The sequence below is a fragment of the Chrysemys picta genome, chromosome 5, assembly GCF_011386835.1.
Source record: "Chrysemys picta bellii isolate R12L10 chromosome 5, ASM1138683v2, whole genome shotgun sequence".
NCBI classification, from domain to species: domain Eukaryota; kingdom Metazoa; phylum Chordata; order Testudines; family Emydidae; genus Chrysemys; species Chrysemys picta.
Genome location: NC_088795.1, coordinates 29,798,554 through 29,813,501, shown reverse-complemented (window position 1 = coordinate 29,813,501; position 14,948 = coordinate 29,798,554). Strand labels below are relative to the sequence as shown.

The window sequence follows — 14,948 nt, the reverse complement described above, 5'->3', positions numbered from 1 at the left end:
ATCAACTTATTTGATGAAAAATTCAGCCCAACTGAAATACAGAACTATGTCTTTACTGATGTTATGTCCACAGTCTGAGCAATAGCCATGCAGTTTATCTTTCTCCTCTCATTTCTAGCATGCTCTTCCTTTGCTCAGAATGGGTTGAGGAAGATGAAGCTTTCTGATATGGCTTTGTAGAAGACCTCAATTTGCAACCACTAGTTTACAAAGCACCACAGAGGACAACAAAGGTCTCTCCACTGGGAACTCATTGCTCCCCACTGTGGCATATTGAACAAGTGTTAAAATTACAAGCTTTCACTTCACTTTCTAAGGGTTTTCCTTGTCTTGTTTGCAGTTTAGGTAGCTCTGTTGGAAAGTATGCAAACTGGGTTTTCAGCAGTCAGTCTGCAAAAAAGCCAGCCTAGAGTAATGTGGGTTATGTTGTGCCTTTCTGCCTTAGGTAGCAGCCTGCTATTTCTAGTCTTTCCCTTTGTATTTGGTTGTTGTGTGTTAAGAGTTCTGAATTCTTAGAAACAAAGTAGTGTTACGTTGTAACTTTCTAGAAAGAGTATTTATGTTTTGTTTCTGTCTCTGTGTATTTCCTATAAACATAACACCCACTAAAACTCATTACAGTCCATGCTACCTCTGGACTTTTCAGTAGCTGTACATCTGTAAATGAGCCTGCCACGTGCCTCAAGAAAAACGGTTCATTACTCTTGGTTTTGGCTACTGTTAACCGATTTGAAAGTTTTGGCTTTGTGGACTCCATACTCTAATAGTATAATCCCGCATCCCTGTTTTTCATGTTAGTATTTAATTCAATAAAAACATCAATTTTTGATTTTTCACCCATTTATTTCACACAAAGGATAAAATCAGAGTAGCAAAGCAAAAATCTCTGTCTTCGAACATAGCTCCATCTGAGATATCAGTTAACCTTCGTCTCCAAAGAAGTTGTCTATTGTCCAGGTTAGATGAGTACTGTTCTTTGTTTCCATGCACAAGGTTCTCAACTACAGAGGCAGCAGTCTTAAGATCTACACTTTAACTTCCAATTTTTATACTGATACAGCAACAGCTCTGGTCAGAAAATGCTTCATGGTGTCCAATACCAGATACAGGAGGTCTGTGCAAATCCACTCCCCTCTGCAGATCCTACGTAGAATTTTTCCAAACTGTGATGTTGTAGTGTCATCACCTTTGGATTCATCTTGGTGCTATTCAACTTCCTTTTTTGTATTTCTACTGTCCTTTATAGGATAATCTACAGAGTAAGGTAAGCCAAGAAAACGAAGGCTAAATTTGGCAATCAGATCAAATGCATAAAGTGGCAACTCAGGATTTACCCAAAATATGTCTTTTCTTCACCTAGACAGGCACCCTCTCCCTGTTACTGCCGTGATTGATTAGTGGAGCACCCAACAACCTGCTAACCATCTGGGAGACAGGAATTTGCCGTTTCTTTCTAGAAATGTATCTTCACTTGGTTTGTTGTGTGCTCATAAGCCTAGTACTTAATCACCATATGTGGGAGGTGTTAACTAGGGAATTGCCTTTCTAGTCTAATTTCATTATTATTATATAAGTGCTGTAAGAGTATATGGTATTGCCACTGTACAAAGGGTTAGAAATGCCACACAAATAAGATTCCCTGTCCCAAAGAGCATATAGTTTAAATAAGCAAGTGGGCACAATAAACTAAGAGGCAAATGCAGAGGGGAGGCTGGTTGCTATAAGGGAACAGATGTCAGAAGTTTATTTGGAGGAGGAGGAGGAGGGAGGCTGTTCCAATATGAAAGATGATCTAAAACTGGGAGTGGGCGAAGGAAACAAATTGAGGTTTTATACAATTATGTCTTCTGTCCTATCCAGAAGCACTTGTGCTTTTGAAAGTGTAGTGGAATTTGACAGGAAAATATATATCCTTAAAAGAGGCTAAAAACTATACCCATAATATTCTCCAGATAATTATGAAAATACACACTGCCCCCAAACAAAAACAAAGACCCCCAAAAACCCTACAGCTCAAAACCAAAAGACCTTTTCCCTTCTACTTCCCCCCACCGCCGCTCTCCTAAATTCCTGGGAGAACAACAACTAAACATGGAGCAGGACCTAAAAGTCAACAAATACAGGCACTGGGGAAATGAGACAGGAAGTGAGTTCTACAGTTAAGAACAAGGCCTTGAGCCCTCTGATGATTAAACCAGGGAGTATTTGTAAAATGCCACCCGCACAGTGTGGCACTCTGACCCCTTCTAACGGAAGCTGGGCGACATACAGAAGTTGATGACTCAGCTACAGCCTTAGCTAAGAGAGTGCTTTTATTTCAGGCAGTAGAGACTCGTGCATTAAGATTTAGAGGTCTGAGGCTCAATCCCTGCTTTTGATGACCACCAAAGGAATATTGGGTAACAAGTAGCAGCCTGAATGGGGATTTAAATGGGTAGACTTAAATGGATTTAAATCTGAAGCTCAGGATGACCTTCCCTGGCAAGAGGGAGTATGTAACTCACACCTACCTAGCTCATGAGGTAACGTGACCACTGGTTGATCTCAACTGCTGTGGTATCATGTGTGCAGAGAGACAATCTCTGAGGTAACCAGGGCCCAATGCTCTTAAAGGTTATTTGCACCACACTGTCTGACCCTCCTTTCAAGAACCAATCATAAATTTTCTTTAAAAGAAAAATAATAATCATACAGGTGGATTTCCCACCCCACCCCCAAACTATCCTTGCAAGGATGCCACACACAGAGGCTAGCTTGCCCATGCAGCATTTTTGGGGTGGGAGCAATCACTCTCTTTGGGCTCTTTCCTCTCACAATAGAAACATATTTTAGTTATTTCCATCTTAAAAAACCCTCCCTTGATCCCACCTGCCTCTCCAATTACTGCCCCGTCTCCTTTTTTTCCTCTAAACACTGTTTACAATCGCTGTGTGAAGTTCCTCTCATTCAGTTCCATCATAGACCCTCTCCAATCCATCTTGTGGCTCTTGCATTCCACTGAAATCACTCTTGCCAATGTCTCTAATGATTGCTTCCTACCCAAAGCTCAGAACCAGTACCCCATCCTCATTCTCCTTGACCTGTCAGCCATATTCAACACAGTTAACCATGCTCTTCTTCTTGAAATCGTATCTTTTCATACCTTCCATGACTCTGTCCTCTTCTGGTACTCCTACATCTCTAATCAGCATCTCCTTCCGAGGATCCCCAGCACGTCCCATCACCTTTCTGCGGGAGTTCCACAGGGATCTGTCCTTGGTCCCCTTCTCTTCTTCTACACCTTTCTCTGTAGAATCTCATCTGCAAACACAAATTCAACTACCATGTCTATGCAGATGACTCAGATGTACTTCTCTACTCCAGACCTGTCTCCTTCTGCCCCTGTGAAAATCTCAGCCTTTCTTTCTGAGATCTCCTCATAGGCATCTAGCCATCAGTTCAAGCTCAGCATGGCTAAAACACAGCTCTTAATCTTTCTTCCCCCAAGCCCTCCTTAAGACCTCATTTCTCGATCACTGTGGACAACGCAACCACCATCCTGCCCATCACTCAGGCTTATAACCTGGGTGTCATCCTTGATTTGGATGTTTCTGTACGTCCTCACATCCAGGCTATGTCTGGGTCTTGCAAATTCTTTCTGTGTAACATCTCTGATATATGGCTTTTCCTATCCATCCATACATCTAAAACTGTCATCCAAGCTCTTGATTAGTGCAACATCCTTTCCTCTGGCCTTTATGCATGCAATCTTGCGCCTCTCATATCCATTCAAAATGCTGCTCCAAAGATCATTTTCCTAAACCATTGCTTTGCCCAAGTCACCCCTCTCTTTGCATCTCTCCACTGGTTCCAGTTTCTGTATTGCATCAGACATAAGTTATGTGGTTTCATTTTCAAGGCCCTTATGGCCTATCCCCACACTAGCTGTCATTTCTTATTCAGTATCAGAAGGCTGATTCCTGCCTCTGATCAGCCAATGATGCTAGCCTTCCTCACCCACTTGTCAAATTTTCAAACAAGCACCCCTTTGTGCTTTTTCCCATATTTCCCCTCACACTCAGGAGGAATTCTCTGTAAACATCTGCAAAGCCACTGCTCTCCAAATCCGTCCTTCAAACTCTCCTTTGCTGCGATGCCTACAAAACAGCTTGACAAGGATTAGGCTGCTGGCGTGGTGAGACTATTGCCTATAATCCTGACCAATACTGTGTCATTGTTTCCCGGTACTTCCCCATCAGTCGGTTTGTGTGCATCCATTGTCTCATTTTATACTAATATTGTAAGCTCTTTGGGGCAGGGGCCATCTTTTGTTCTGTGTTTGTACAACTCCTAGAACAATGGGGTCCTGGTCCATGACCAGGGGCCCTAGGCACTACAATAATAATGATTAAGGGGCCTCCCTAGTACAAAAAGCATTGGGGAATGCTTCAAGACTGATTATCTCTTAACTCCATGAGATTTCTCAGGAACAGCTCCCAGGAAGCTCTTGCAGGTGTCAGCAGGCCAGGCCTGGTGTGCTCCAGTACATTATGCTCCATATGCATGTGCTTTCCCCCAGGCTGGTGTTTAGTCATAGAGTTTAAGGCCAGAAGTGACCAGCTGATCATCTAGTCCAACCTCATATATATCACAGGCCACCAGCACCCACATACTAAACCCATCAACCGAAGAAATATCAGCGTGGGATGTTTGACCACATGTATACAGTTTGGAACAAAAGATACATGTTAAATGTAGACTGAGGGAGAGGGATTTTAAAACTACTTTATATAACTATATCACAATTCATTTGACACTGGCCATTTAATACAGATCTATCTATCTATTTTTCTACTGCTGCCCATCACCATGGTATCTGAGTATTTCCATGTAAAAAAATATCAATAGCAAAGTCCCTAGTATACTTCTTGGAGTTATTGGCATTTTTTCCTTTCCTACTCCAAAACTCTACTTGCAGCAGGTTTTTTTATTTTTTAAAAACAAATATATTATTTTATTTAAAGTGCAGGTTGTGATAGGGTTTAGGGGTAGAAGGCGGTGAAGTGTTGTGATTATCACTCTTATGATGGAAAGGCTTTTATAATACTATGTATAGTTCTAGACTCTACATCTATACTTACCTCCGGGTTCGGCAGTAAACAATCGATCTTCTGGGATCGATTTATCGCGTCTTGTCTAGACGCGATAAATCGATCCCGGAAGTGCTCGCCGTCGACACCGGTACTCCTGCTCCGCAAGAGGAGTTGACGGGGGAGCCTGCCTGCCGTGTGTGGACCCGCGATAAGTACCTTGTAGTTCGAAATAAGATACTTCGACTTCAGCTATGTTATTCACGTAGCTGAAGTTGCGTATCTTAGTTCGAACTGGGGGGTTAGTGTGGACCAGCCTGTTTGCACAACATTCAATTTATCATCTTCTTCATCCCCAGGTACTTCTCTGTAGTCCCACTGCCTAATCAGTATTTTCTCCCTCCTATCTGTGTTCCCTGAATTATTTCCTGCTGTTGGGATGTTAGCCTTTATGAATCTCATTGTATTGATTGCATCAGATTTCAGCCTCTTTCTCCAGTTCATCATGATTGTAATGTTATCCTCAAACTATTTGTGATCTTGCCTTCTTCCCCGACCCCAAACCCCAGCATCATAACCTCTTTGAATTTTGTTGTTATAATCTCCACTCCATCCTAAATTTAAAATATTCACTAGTACTAATCCTAGAACAGACCCCTGTTGGGATCCAGTTTGACACTGACACATTGCTAATTACTCGGCGTGTGATTTATTATGTGTGTGATGAAGGGAAAGAAGGAAATTAGAGGAAAGCATGCCATTTTTACAGGAGGTGTAATTAAGGAAGGGTGGGAAGGAAATAGACATCACTGGTGTTGCCAACAAGACTCAGCAATATTTTATTCCACTTATTTCATCCCCTTACACAGGCAGATGCTAGATTTTTCTACAGTAGGTAACAGAGGCGAGATATTTTGATCGCAGACTTCCAAGTTATGAGAGGGTGAAAAACAGGAGCGCCTCATGGATCAAAGAAGCACAGATTGGAACCTCCAGGAGAAGAACATTGGTAACACACTGCAGGTGAAATCATTGTCCCATTGAAGTCAATGGGAGTTTTGTCATTGACATCAGTGGAACCAGGATGTCACCCTCAGTATTCAAAATTCTATCTGATTAAAAGAGAAAAACTCAAAATAATTTGTATACACTTTCTTAAAGAACACTTGTTGCCAGATTTGGAGATGGAGATACAAGTGAAGTTTGTTTTCTTTGCATATTTGAATGAACTTAGCACTCAGAAGTTCCCAGGCCTTCCCACTGCCAGCCAATGTGCTTCAATTTTCTGTTGAAAGAACCTTCTCCAGTAATTCAGACTTTTTACTTGTTCAGTCTTTGACTGCTCTGCAGGAAGCACAGTATTTCACAAGTGTGCTGACAAGAAGTATTGTTGCAGACACTGCTGGAAGACAGACAAGACCACAGGAATAATGTTTAACTAGGTCATAACTTTATTAAGTAACATCTAGGAATTTGTCCTGTGCAACTCATCCCTCTTTTGTAATCTGTACCACTGCTGGAGGGCTGTCATCACCCCCACCACCCTTTTAATCTGGTCCAAAAACTGTTGCTGGGAACCCGTCATCCTGCCTTGTACATGGGTTTAGGGGGTAAGGAAGAAGGGGTTTTCAGACATTAGTAACTCCAACTCTATTCCCCACAGCCCTTTAGGAGATGGCTAATCCACATCCAATTCCAGTTTTATTTTATCAGGGTACCAGATACCATCTTGATTGATTACCTGCACTGTGTAATGGCTGGAGCATATGAAGCCAGGCCAGTAGCATGTGCTGAGTCAGGGTTTAAGGCAGGTGTCAAGACTATTTACCAACTCAAGTCAGGAAATGGGTACCAAGGTCAAACTTGGCCAGGGACAAAGACAAGCCAGAAGTCAAGGTCTATAGCAATTCAGAGTCTGCATTGTTGCTCAGAAGGGTATAGCATAAATCGGTTGGCTCCCATGTACACAGGGGCAGGATTTATAAGCTCCCTGGGCCAACTTCCTTGTTGAAATAGTTGGTAATGACCAATCAGTCAGCCGCAGGGTTCTGTCACTCCGGCTTTTTTGAACAGTACTTCCTACAGTGCCTAACCATTCAGCAATTGTTGGGTGCTGCTTTACCCAGCTCCCCAGAGCCAATGTGGAGGTGTTGGTCTCCCAGGTCACTGCAACCCTGGGTTCTAGACCTATAGATCGTTATGCACTGGGATCCTGCTGAGTTGTGACTAAATGAATTTTGCAACTTAACCTCCTTACTGTGTCCCTGGGCTGCTCTGAGGAAGATGAAAAAATGCCAGTCTGTCTAAGCCACTTTGGCATTGAGGGAAAAATTCCTTCCCAGATCGCAAAAGGCATCTTGCATGATGTCCATAGCAAGGCCTAGAAACCTGGTCCTATCCTAATTCCAAGGGGTGTGTGTGAAGGGGAGGGTGGTATTTCCAATACAGAATGGTGCCCTGGGGAAGTGGCAAGGGCTTATAAATCCTGCCCTTGTGTACATCGGAGCCAACAGATTTATGCTATACCCTTCTGTCCAACCAATCAGCCGCAGCATCCCCCTCCTGAAGCCCATGGAGAGGCTGGGTTACCAGAAGGAGCAGAAGTGGGGAAGGGTACAATCCTTAAAGGAGCCAATGGTTTTATTTCCCTTGCTGGCCCAGACACAGCAAGCCCTACCACTGAGGCTGTGTGGGATGTGGGGGAAAGGAGTGGAGAGGGAACTGTTTTTGTGGTGAGGACACTTATCTGAATTGGACTGAGATAAACAATTAACTAAGTTCATATATACCACTGGTCACCAACAATTTTTGGCTCCTGCCAGATGAAACTGAATTCAGACCAGTGGCCTAGAGATGAAAGAGTTTCTATCACATTTTACCAAACCCCTGAGCCATCAAGTTCCCAAGTGCTTGAAATTATACAGTAGTGTCAGAAAATATGCAGTAGTCATGGCATACAGTATGCTTAAAATGTTAATAACCTTTTTAGCTGTGTCTTAAACATCTTTGAGCTACTGTAATTTGACAGCAGATGATTTTTTTAGCTGTTTTCCTGGAGCAAATTATTCACTATTCCCATTACATGTCATTCATCAAAAACAACATCTGGGATACATAGCTGTAGCATAGCATCTGAACATTGTTAGCTCACCTCATATTGGAGTGTAATAGTCTCTCCTGAATTTAATAAGTCTGCATTAGTATGAGCAGTACCCAGAGTAACCTGAGTCAAAGAAAAGCTATTTAACTCTGTTTATGGGAGAGGCATATTGTATAATTTTCCCCAATGTAACTTAAATGAAAATCAGTCTTACATACTGACTGAACACTTTCTAGCACTATGCATCGTTCTCGGATCTGTATATAATCCTGTCTGAATTTGACTCAAGTATTGGGGTGACTTTGTATTTGTCCAGGATGCAAAGGTGAGCTGAATGTATACAAATGTACATTCAGATGGTCATTCTGACAGTATGCCCAGATGAAAAGTTGCATCAGGCTAATTCAAACAAAAATAGAAGAACAAGCCAAACTGTCATCAAAGGCTTTAGGTATATACTTTATTATTTGCATTTGGGTAGCATCCACAGTGCAGGAGGCACTTTCCACACGCATAGGAAAATGAATTTCCTGCCCCAAAGAGTTTACAGTCAAAGACCCTCAGAATCCTATCTTGCGTTTACCTACCCTCCACAAAGTTCTTTGGTGGCATGGTCTATGTTGTAGGCCTGGTACCCTAAAGTGTAAAACACATGCATACGTACATTGTTCTGTATAGTGAAAGGGGCCATGATGTGGCACCCTTGGGTTCTATATTATCTTCAAAGGCTAATTTATGTTGTATGTCCCAGCAGTAGTCCGGGAATTCTAATTATCATGCTTCCAAACAGCCACAAGCTAAACAGTTTCCTCATTCAGCTACTAGAAAACTTTTGAAGGGCTTCTGTTTCCACCATTAGATCCAGGAAAGAGGCAAAACCCCCATAATATCCTAGAGGACTAGTGAGAACCACCAAAACTTCACCTTGCACGTTGCTTTGCTCAGGTAAACTCAAAGAGCCTAATTTATATTTTTACATTTTTGGATACAAACATTGTACCTAAATTCTGATCATGAATAAAATGATCAGCCCTCTAAACACAGGAATATCAGAATAGGACCTTTTTTGAAACCAATTTTCTTCTTGTTTTGGATTTCTGTATTGCAATCCATAGTAATACAGCCATGTACTGAACCATACCAGGATTAGGTTGGTACGTTATGTGACAGATGTATGTATGTATGAATGACAGGGTCTGGTTTATGATTACCTGCAGTGTGATGTTAAATTTGTTTTAACCCAGCAATAAAAACTGCCTTCTAATTCTTTGTATTAGCCCGCATCACACACAGTGGAATTATTTGTCACCGCACAGGGTTATACAGTGCACCTCAGTATATTTTTTCACAATATTGTGGCAGAGCTCATAAACAGAAACAATTCCTGGCCAGAGACTGCAGGAGGCATTATAAATGCAGAGACTTACCAATACAGTATGTGTTTCATTTGTAGGCATATTTAATGCTTTTCATTTTAGGATTTCCACTTTCAGTTTAAAATCTTTCTTCTGTGTAGATGTTAAAACGAAATGTTAGCTCAAGGAGGCCAGCATTTGTTATCCTATTTTTTTGGTTTGTATATGTTAGCATCTAACATGAGAATTATTCAGAAGTGTGTAGGATACTGCAGTAATAAGAGTTTTAGCTTTTCTGGCCTAGAGGGCAGCTATACTTCACGCTTTGCTACCAAGGCAACAGTTTAGCTTCAGGCAACGACTCAAGTAACTGTATATGCTAATAAGAGATCAAGATTCTCCAGAACATAAAACTATGTCACCCTGTTTCAGTTGTAAGAATGTATTAATAACAAAAATGCATGGCTAACCTAATCTCCGTAACATTACATTTATTGCTCTCTCTAATAAACTGAATCTTTTGAGGGAGAAGAGAAAAGGGTGAACAGACTTAATTAGGATGTGTCTTATAATGCAATAAGGGTCAGGAAAAACTGAGATGTATTCAAATAGATGCCCTCTCATTTTCTACACTTAGGCTGAAGGGGAAAAAAAGATATCAGAAGTGTATTCAGTGTGTTTTTCCTTATCGATTATCTGCGTATTCAGAATACTTAATTTCAGATGTTATTCACATCTGCCTATACCATCTGTATCTAATACATAGTGTAAGGATACCTTCAGCTATCTAGAGTTGTTACTGAATGAACTTTAAGTCAGCAATTTTGGAAGACACATAAACTAGCTCAGATGTTTCCAGACTCAGCTGGGATTTTTTTATTAAATGTATGAGTTTGAGTCTCCACTCCTTTGTACAGTTCACAGAGCTGGGAAAGAGCAAAAAATGCAGTATGTGCTGGGAGAATGTGAATATACTACACCAGAAATGGCACACCAGTCTATTGGCCCTTGAATATGTGTAACCGTGTAGGCATACATAACAGGGGCAAACAATTCCTAATGCATACAGGAACATGAGTTGCAGTCTGGTACACAGGTCAGACTGAGTCATCACTTCTTCAATATGCCATACCCAGCACTCTGTTCATGGTCTCATCAGGTTTTTTTAGTACTGCAGTTTTCATTTTTTTTTAAATTACATTTCTGCACCTTGGGGCTGGGAAGATAACCTCCCAAACTGGTGCAGTGTTGTTTTAAAGAGTTGATCGGTAGACAAACAGAAACAGCAACTCCAAGGGAGGCAAGAAGACTTAGTAAATTCTGAAGCCTAATGATGAAAATTTAATTGTCAGCATTGTTCACTATGTAATTGCTGATCATAGTAGCAGCTATTCTGGAATCGTCGGTTGAATTCCAGGTCAGCCCCTTGTCTGGGAGAAGGAGGCCACAGCCTAAACCAATCAGCCCAAATCAGCTCACCTGATATTGCACTTGAGCATGAGCAGTATACTTCATCTTAGCAGTGGTGGGACATCTCAACTTGGGAACCCGTTGGGGATGCACAGGCTGAGCCAGTCACAAGTGCACAGTTTTGTAGGTGCTCCAGTTTTGAACCACCATGGCATTCAGTGACACAATCACCTTGCAGGTCCAAAAAGTGCCTTGCCTAGATTTCTTACTTTGCAATGTAATATTTGTTTGCGTGATATTTATTTCACGAGACCTCTGCACTCTGTGGTGTGTTCCTGGTAGCATCTGTCAGGGCAATATTGTCAGTAGTGGTGGTATACATTAGTGTTATGTGCGCCTGGTTAGCCTGGGTGAAGGGGATTCTCTAGGGCTGGGGTCCTCTCAGATTATTTTTCCTCTCCTCCTCTGCCAAGACCAGCTTCCTTACCTATAGAGTTGGGCAATACATTTTTCTTCTCTGGCCAGTTGGGTGGGAGAGATGGAGGCCAGGAGCAAGGCAAGGATGCAGGGAAATATTGCACCCTTGTCGAGGCAGTACAGGCTCTGGAGTCAGTGGTGGATCTTGGGGAAGGGGCAAGTCATCAAGAGGGGGAAGAAAAGGAGGATGAGAAGAATGGTTGGGTAAGATGACTGGGGGTGTCAGCTGGAACATCTGGCTTGGTCGCTGGAGATTGGAAGTGTCCAGTGGTGAAAATACATCTTTTGACTCTTATTCCCCAGGTTCTGGAGGTGCCTGTATCACTGACACAGTCTTCAGTTGCTCTTAGAAAACTGGACACTTCTCACCCTGTTTAATACAGACTATAGGATTTTGGCCAGGTGCTTCTGAAGGAGCTTGGTGGGGTGGCTCCAACACTGATCTATGGAGCTTAGGCCAGTGCAATCAAGGGCAGGCTGCTAGCGGACTTGCTGTGTGGTTGTCAGAAGGTATTTGACGCAGGGGCCTGGAGAGGGTATGCATCTTCCTTGGATCAAACCAAGGCCTTTGACTGGGTGTGGGATGTGCTGCAGCACTATGGGTTCCCAAACACCTTTCTGTTCTGTTAAGGAAATGATGCCTCCTGTCCTTGCTGGATTTCTCTGATCAGTTTCAACTCTAACCTGCAGTTCTTGATAGACATCCTGATAGTCCTGGGGGAATTGGGGCACAGTGAGATGGATGCAGAGGGAACAGAGACACCTCCACAGTCAAGGATTGCAGGATTTCAGGAGCGCAGGGTCAGCCTCCTGCTTTCAAGTTGGAAGAATGCAATCAGGATTTACTGGGACCATGTTTGGGAGTATAATCAACCCTAGCTAATAAAACCATCTTTTCAAGAGTTAAGTCTCTAATAATTCATTATGATGCAAAGAAGGTGCCAGAGGGAACTGCATGGGCACCATAAAAATATTTGCCTCTGTTTTACCCTGAGGTCAATAGAATAAGGGATTTTGGTATTCTGGCCAGAGCTGCCGCCCTAACCAAACCAATTATCCCAGATATGACCCTTTTGGGGGGATACTAAGCAATTGTTAAATTAATAATCCTCTTCTGACAACTTTTTGCAGCTTTTAGAGATTTATTTGTATCTGCTAAATTGGAGACATAGTCTCCTGAAACCCCATGAATTCTTGATGAAGAAGAAAATCCAAAAAATTTGAATTTCTTCTTTTTAAACCCAAAGAGTTTGCAACCCTAGTCTGCTTAGTTTGGTCATAGATGAGTTAGACCCATGAATTTTTCATTCCCTTTGCAGAGAAAAATACACTGGGAGGGCTATGGATACAAGAGTCAGCATAGAATCCCTCTGTACGATTTAGAGCTCCCTGCAAGTACCTTAAGGAGAGCAAGGATGGCCCAGTGGTTGCCCTAGAACATAGGAGACCTTTAGTTAATTCCCTGCTCTGCCACAGACTTCATGCATGACCTTGGGCTAATCACTTAGCCTATCTGTGCTTAAGTTACCCATCTATAAAAAGGGGGTCCTGGAGAGGAGCTAGGCACTGCTGGGATAAAAAAAATCCACCCATTGAGTCATCTTGAAAATTGACTCCCCTACAAGGGAGTTGGTCATATGATACACACACATGTAAGTCACTTAGAATCCATGCTGTTAGAGCTGGGGTATAGTCACATATATGAAGCAGGTCTGGATGTTTTTAAGCCCTGTTGATCAGAGGGCCAGCTGAATCTGCCAGGGATGTGACATATCCACAGTGTTATCTACAATGCAAATGGTTTGTGGCAGGGGCTTTATTAACAAGACAGCACACCCTTAGATGTGGGCAAGTACAACTGGCAGACTAGAAGGTGATGCTTCACACAAAGTGAAAAATAACATGGCAGTATGCCCTGAAGTATAAAAAGAAATTAACTTTTAAGAACAGCTCGTTCTGTTGATTTGAGGAGAATACTGACTTATTATTCTCCCACCATCAATAGATCTTGGAAATATGTACATTTATTTTTCCCAATTTTGATCCCATTAAGCTTGTGAAGGTGTATTTTCCATTCCTGTTGGAAGGAATATTGCATCAGAGAAGATACAATGGGTATGAGTGCCGTAGCAATGCTCCTAAATGAAAGTATGCCCCATTCATTGAGCAAGAAAGGAAAAAGTTCCCTTATACACCTCTGCCCTGATATAACGCGACCCGATATAATGTGAATTCGGATATAATGGGGGTGGGGCGGCACACTCCGGAAGATCAAAGCAAGTTCAATATAACGCGGTTTCACCTATAACAGCAGTAAGATTTTTTTGGCCCCCGAGGACAGTGTTATATCAGGGTAGAGGTGTACCTCTTTGGAGTTATGCAGCAATCTCTTTTGCAGACTTGTATTTTGATGGGGTGTGGGAGTGTTTTGTATCTTGAAACCTTATGGTTCTGGGCAATATATGTATATATTATCTAATTATTCCTTACTTTAGTGTGTGGAAGAGAACTATCATCCCACTTCAATGTTTGTATTTGTATTACTCATAACTCTGTATGGTTATTTTTCTAATATGTTTCTTAAACTCTTTTTTCCCTTTTGGGGATATTAAAGTTCTCTTTATGTTATATAGGTGCCTTAGTCTTTTTTTTTTTTGGTCATTTTATCTGGTTCAAATTGCGTAGGCACTGAGACGGCCTATTTATAGAAGAGGAGAGAGTGTGATTTTTGGCATGAGGGCAGTAGAGCCTTCACCTGCCATTGATCTACAGACCGAGGTAAAGGTTACCTACAAAAAGAAAAATGTGACATTCTCCTCAGATAAAGAGAATAACTTGTTCTTCAAATGAAATGGAATCTGGTTTTGTTTTTGTTACTTTTACAATCTGACTTTAACGTCCTCAAGGTCTCAGCATTATTCCAGTTATTTGAAGTGTAGGAGTTTTAAGATCATGCATTCAGATTTACTCATCCTTGATATGGGAACTGCAATTGGTGAATGACAATAGTTTCCGAATGCAGAGGCTTATTAGCTGTGGTTTGTTTTGATTTTTTTAAAGTAAATCCTAGCAGGTGGTGGTACATGACGCAGTCTTTTAAGACTCTTGCCCTTGTCTGTATATACAACATAGTATATATGATATGTGCTTATTCTGTATGAACGCATAATAATCTGTGTGATTAGTCTAGGTTATAGAGAAGAGCTTTCTTGCACTCCCAGATACTGACACATGCATGTCTTCTTGCATATGCCTGAGGCTTAGACAAGAATTCACTTAAGTGTGACATTCAGTACAAGAGGTGTAAGTATGGAATTCTTCCTGACGTGGCCCTAGCAGTAAGGGCCAGCATGTCTGTAAGATGATTCGTGTAAATATATACAGGATCTGAATCTCTGTTACAAAGGTCATTTATATTGAGTTCTGTATAGAGATGGACAGAAGCATCTGTGGGAAATTTGGTAAACAAGGAGGTAAAATGATGACTTAGGAGTAAGTTGGTCATGAGCTACTTGCTCTTTTTTATGTAAATAACAT

General features: G+C 41.7%; 1 long non-coding RNA gene across 1 annotated transcript in view; it reads right to left on the bottom strand.

Annotated features, from left to right (window-relative positions):
* Nucleotides 1–890: 890 nt before the first annotated feature.
* Nucleotides 891–14,948, bottom strand: part of LOC135984102 (uncharacterized) — a 33,124-nt gene continuing 19,066 nt past the window's right edge. Inside the window, exons 2-3 of the long non-coding RNA XR_010602011.1 lie at nt 3,143–3,300; nt 891–1,252 (exon numbers count right to left, since the gene is read on the bottom strand). This is a non-coding gene — a long non-coding RNA (uncharacterized LOC135984102). The remainder of the gene's footprint in view (nt 1,253–3,142; nt 3,301–14,948) is intronic.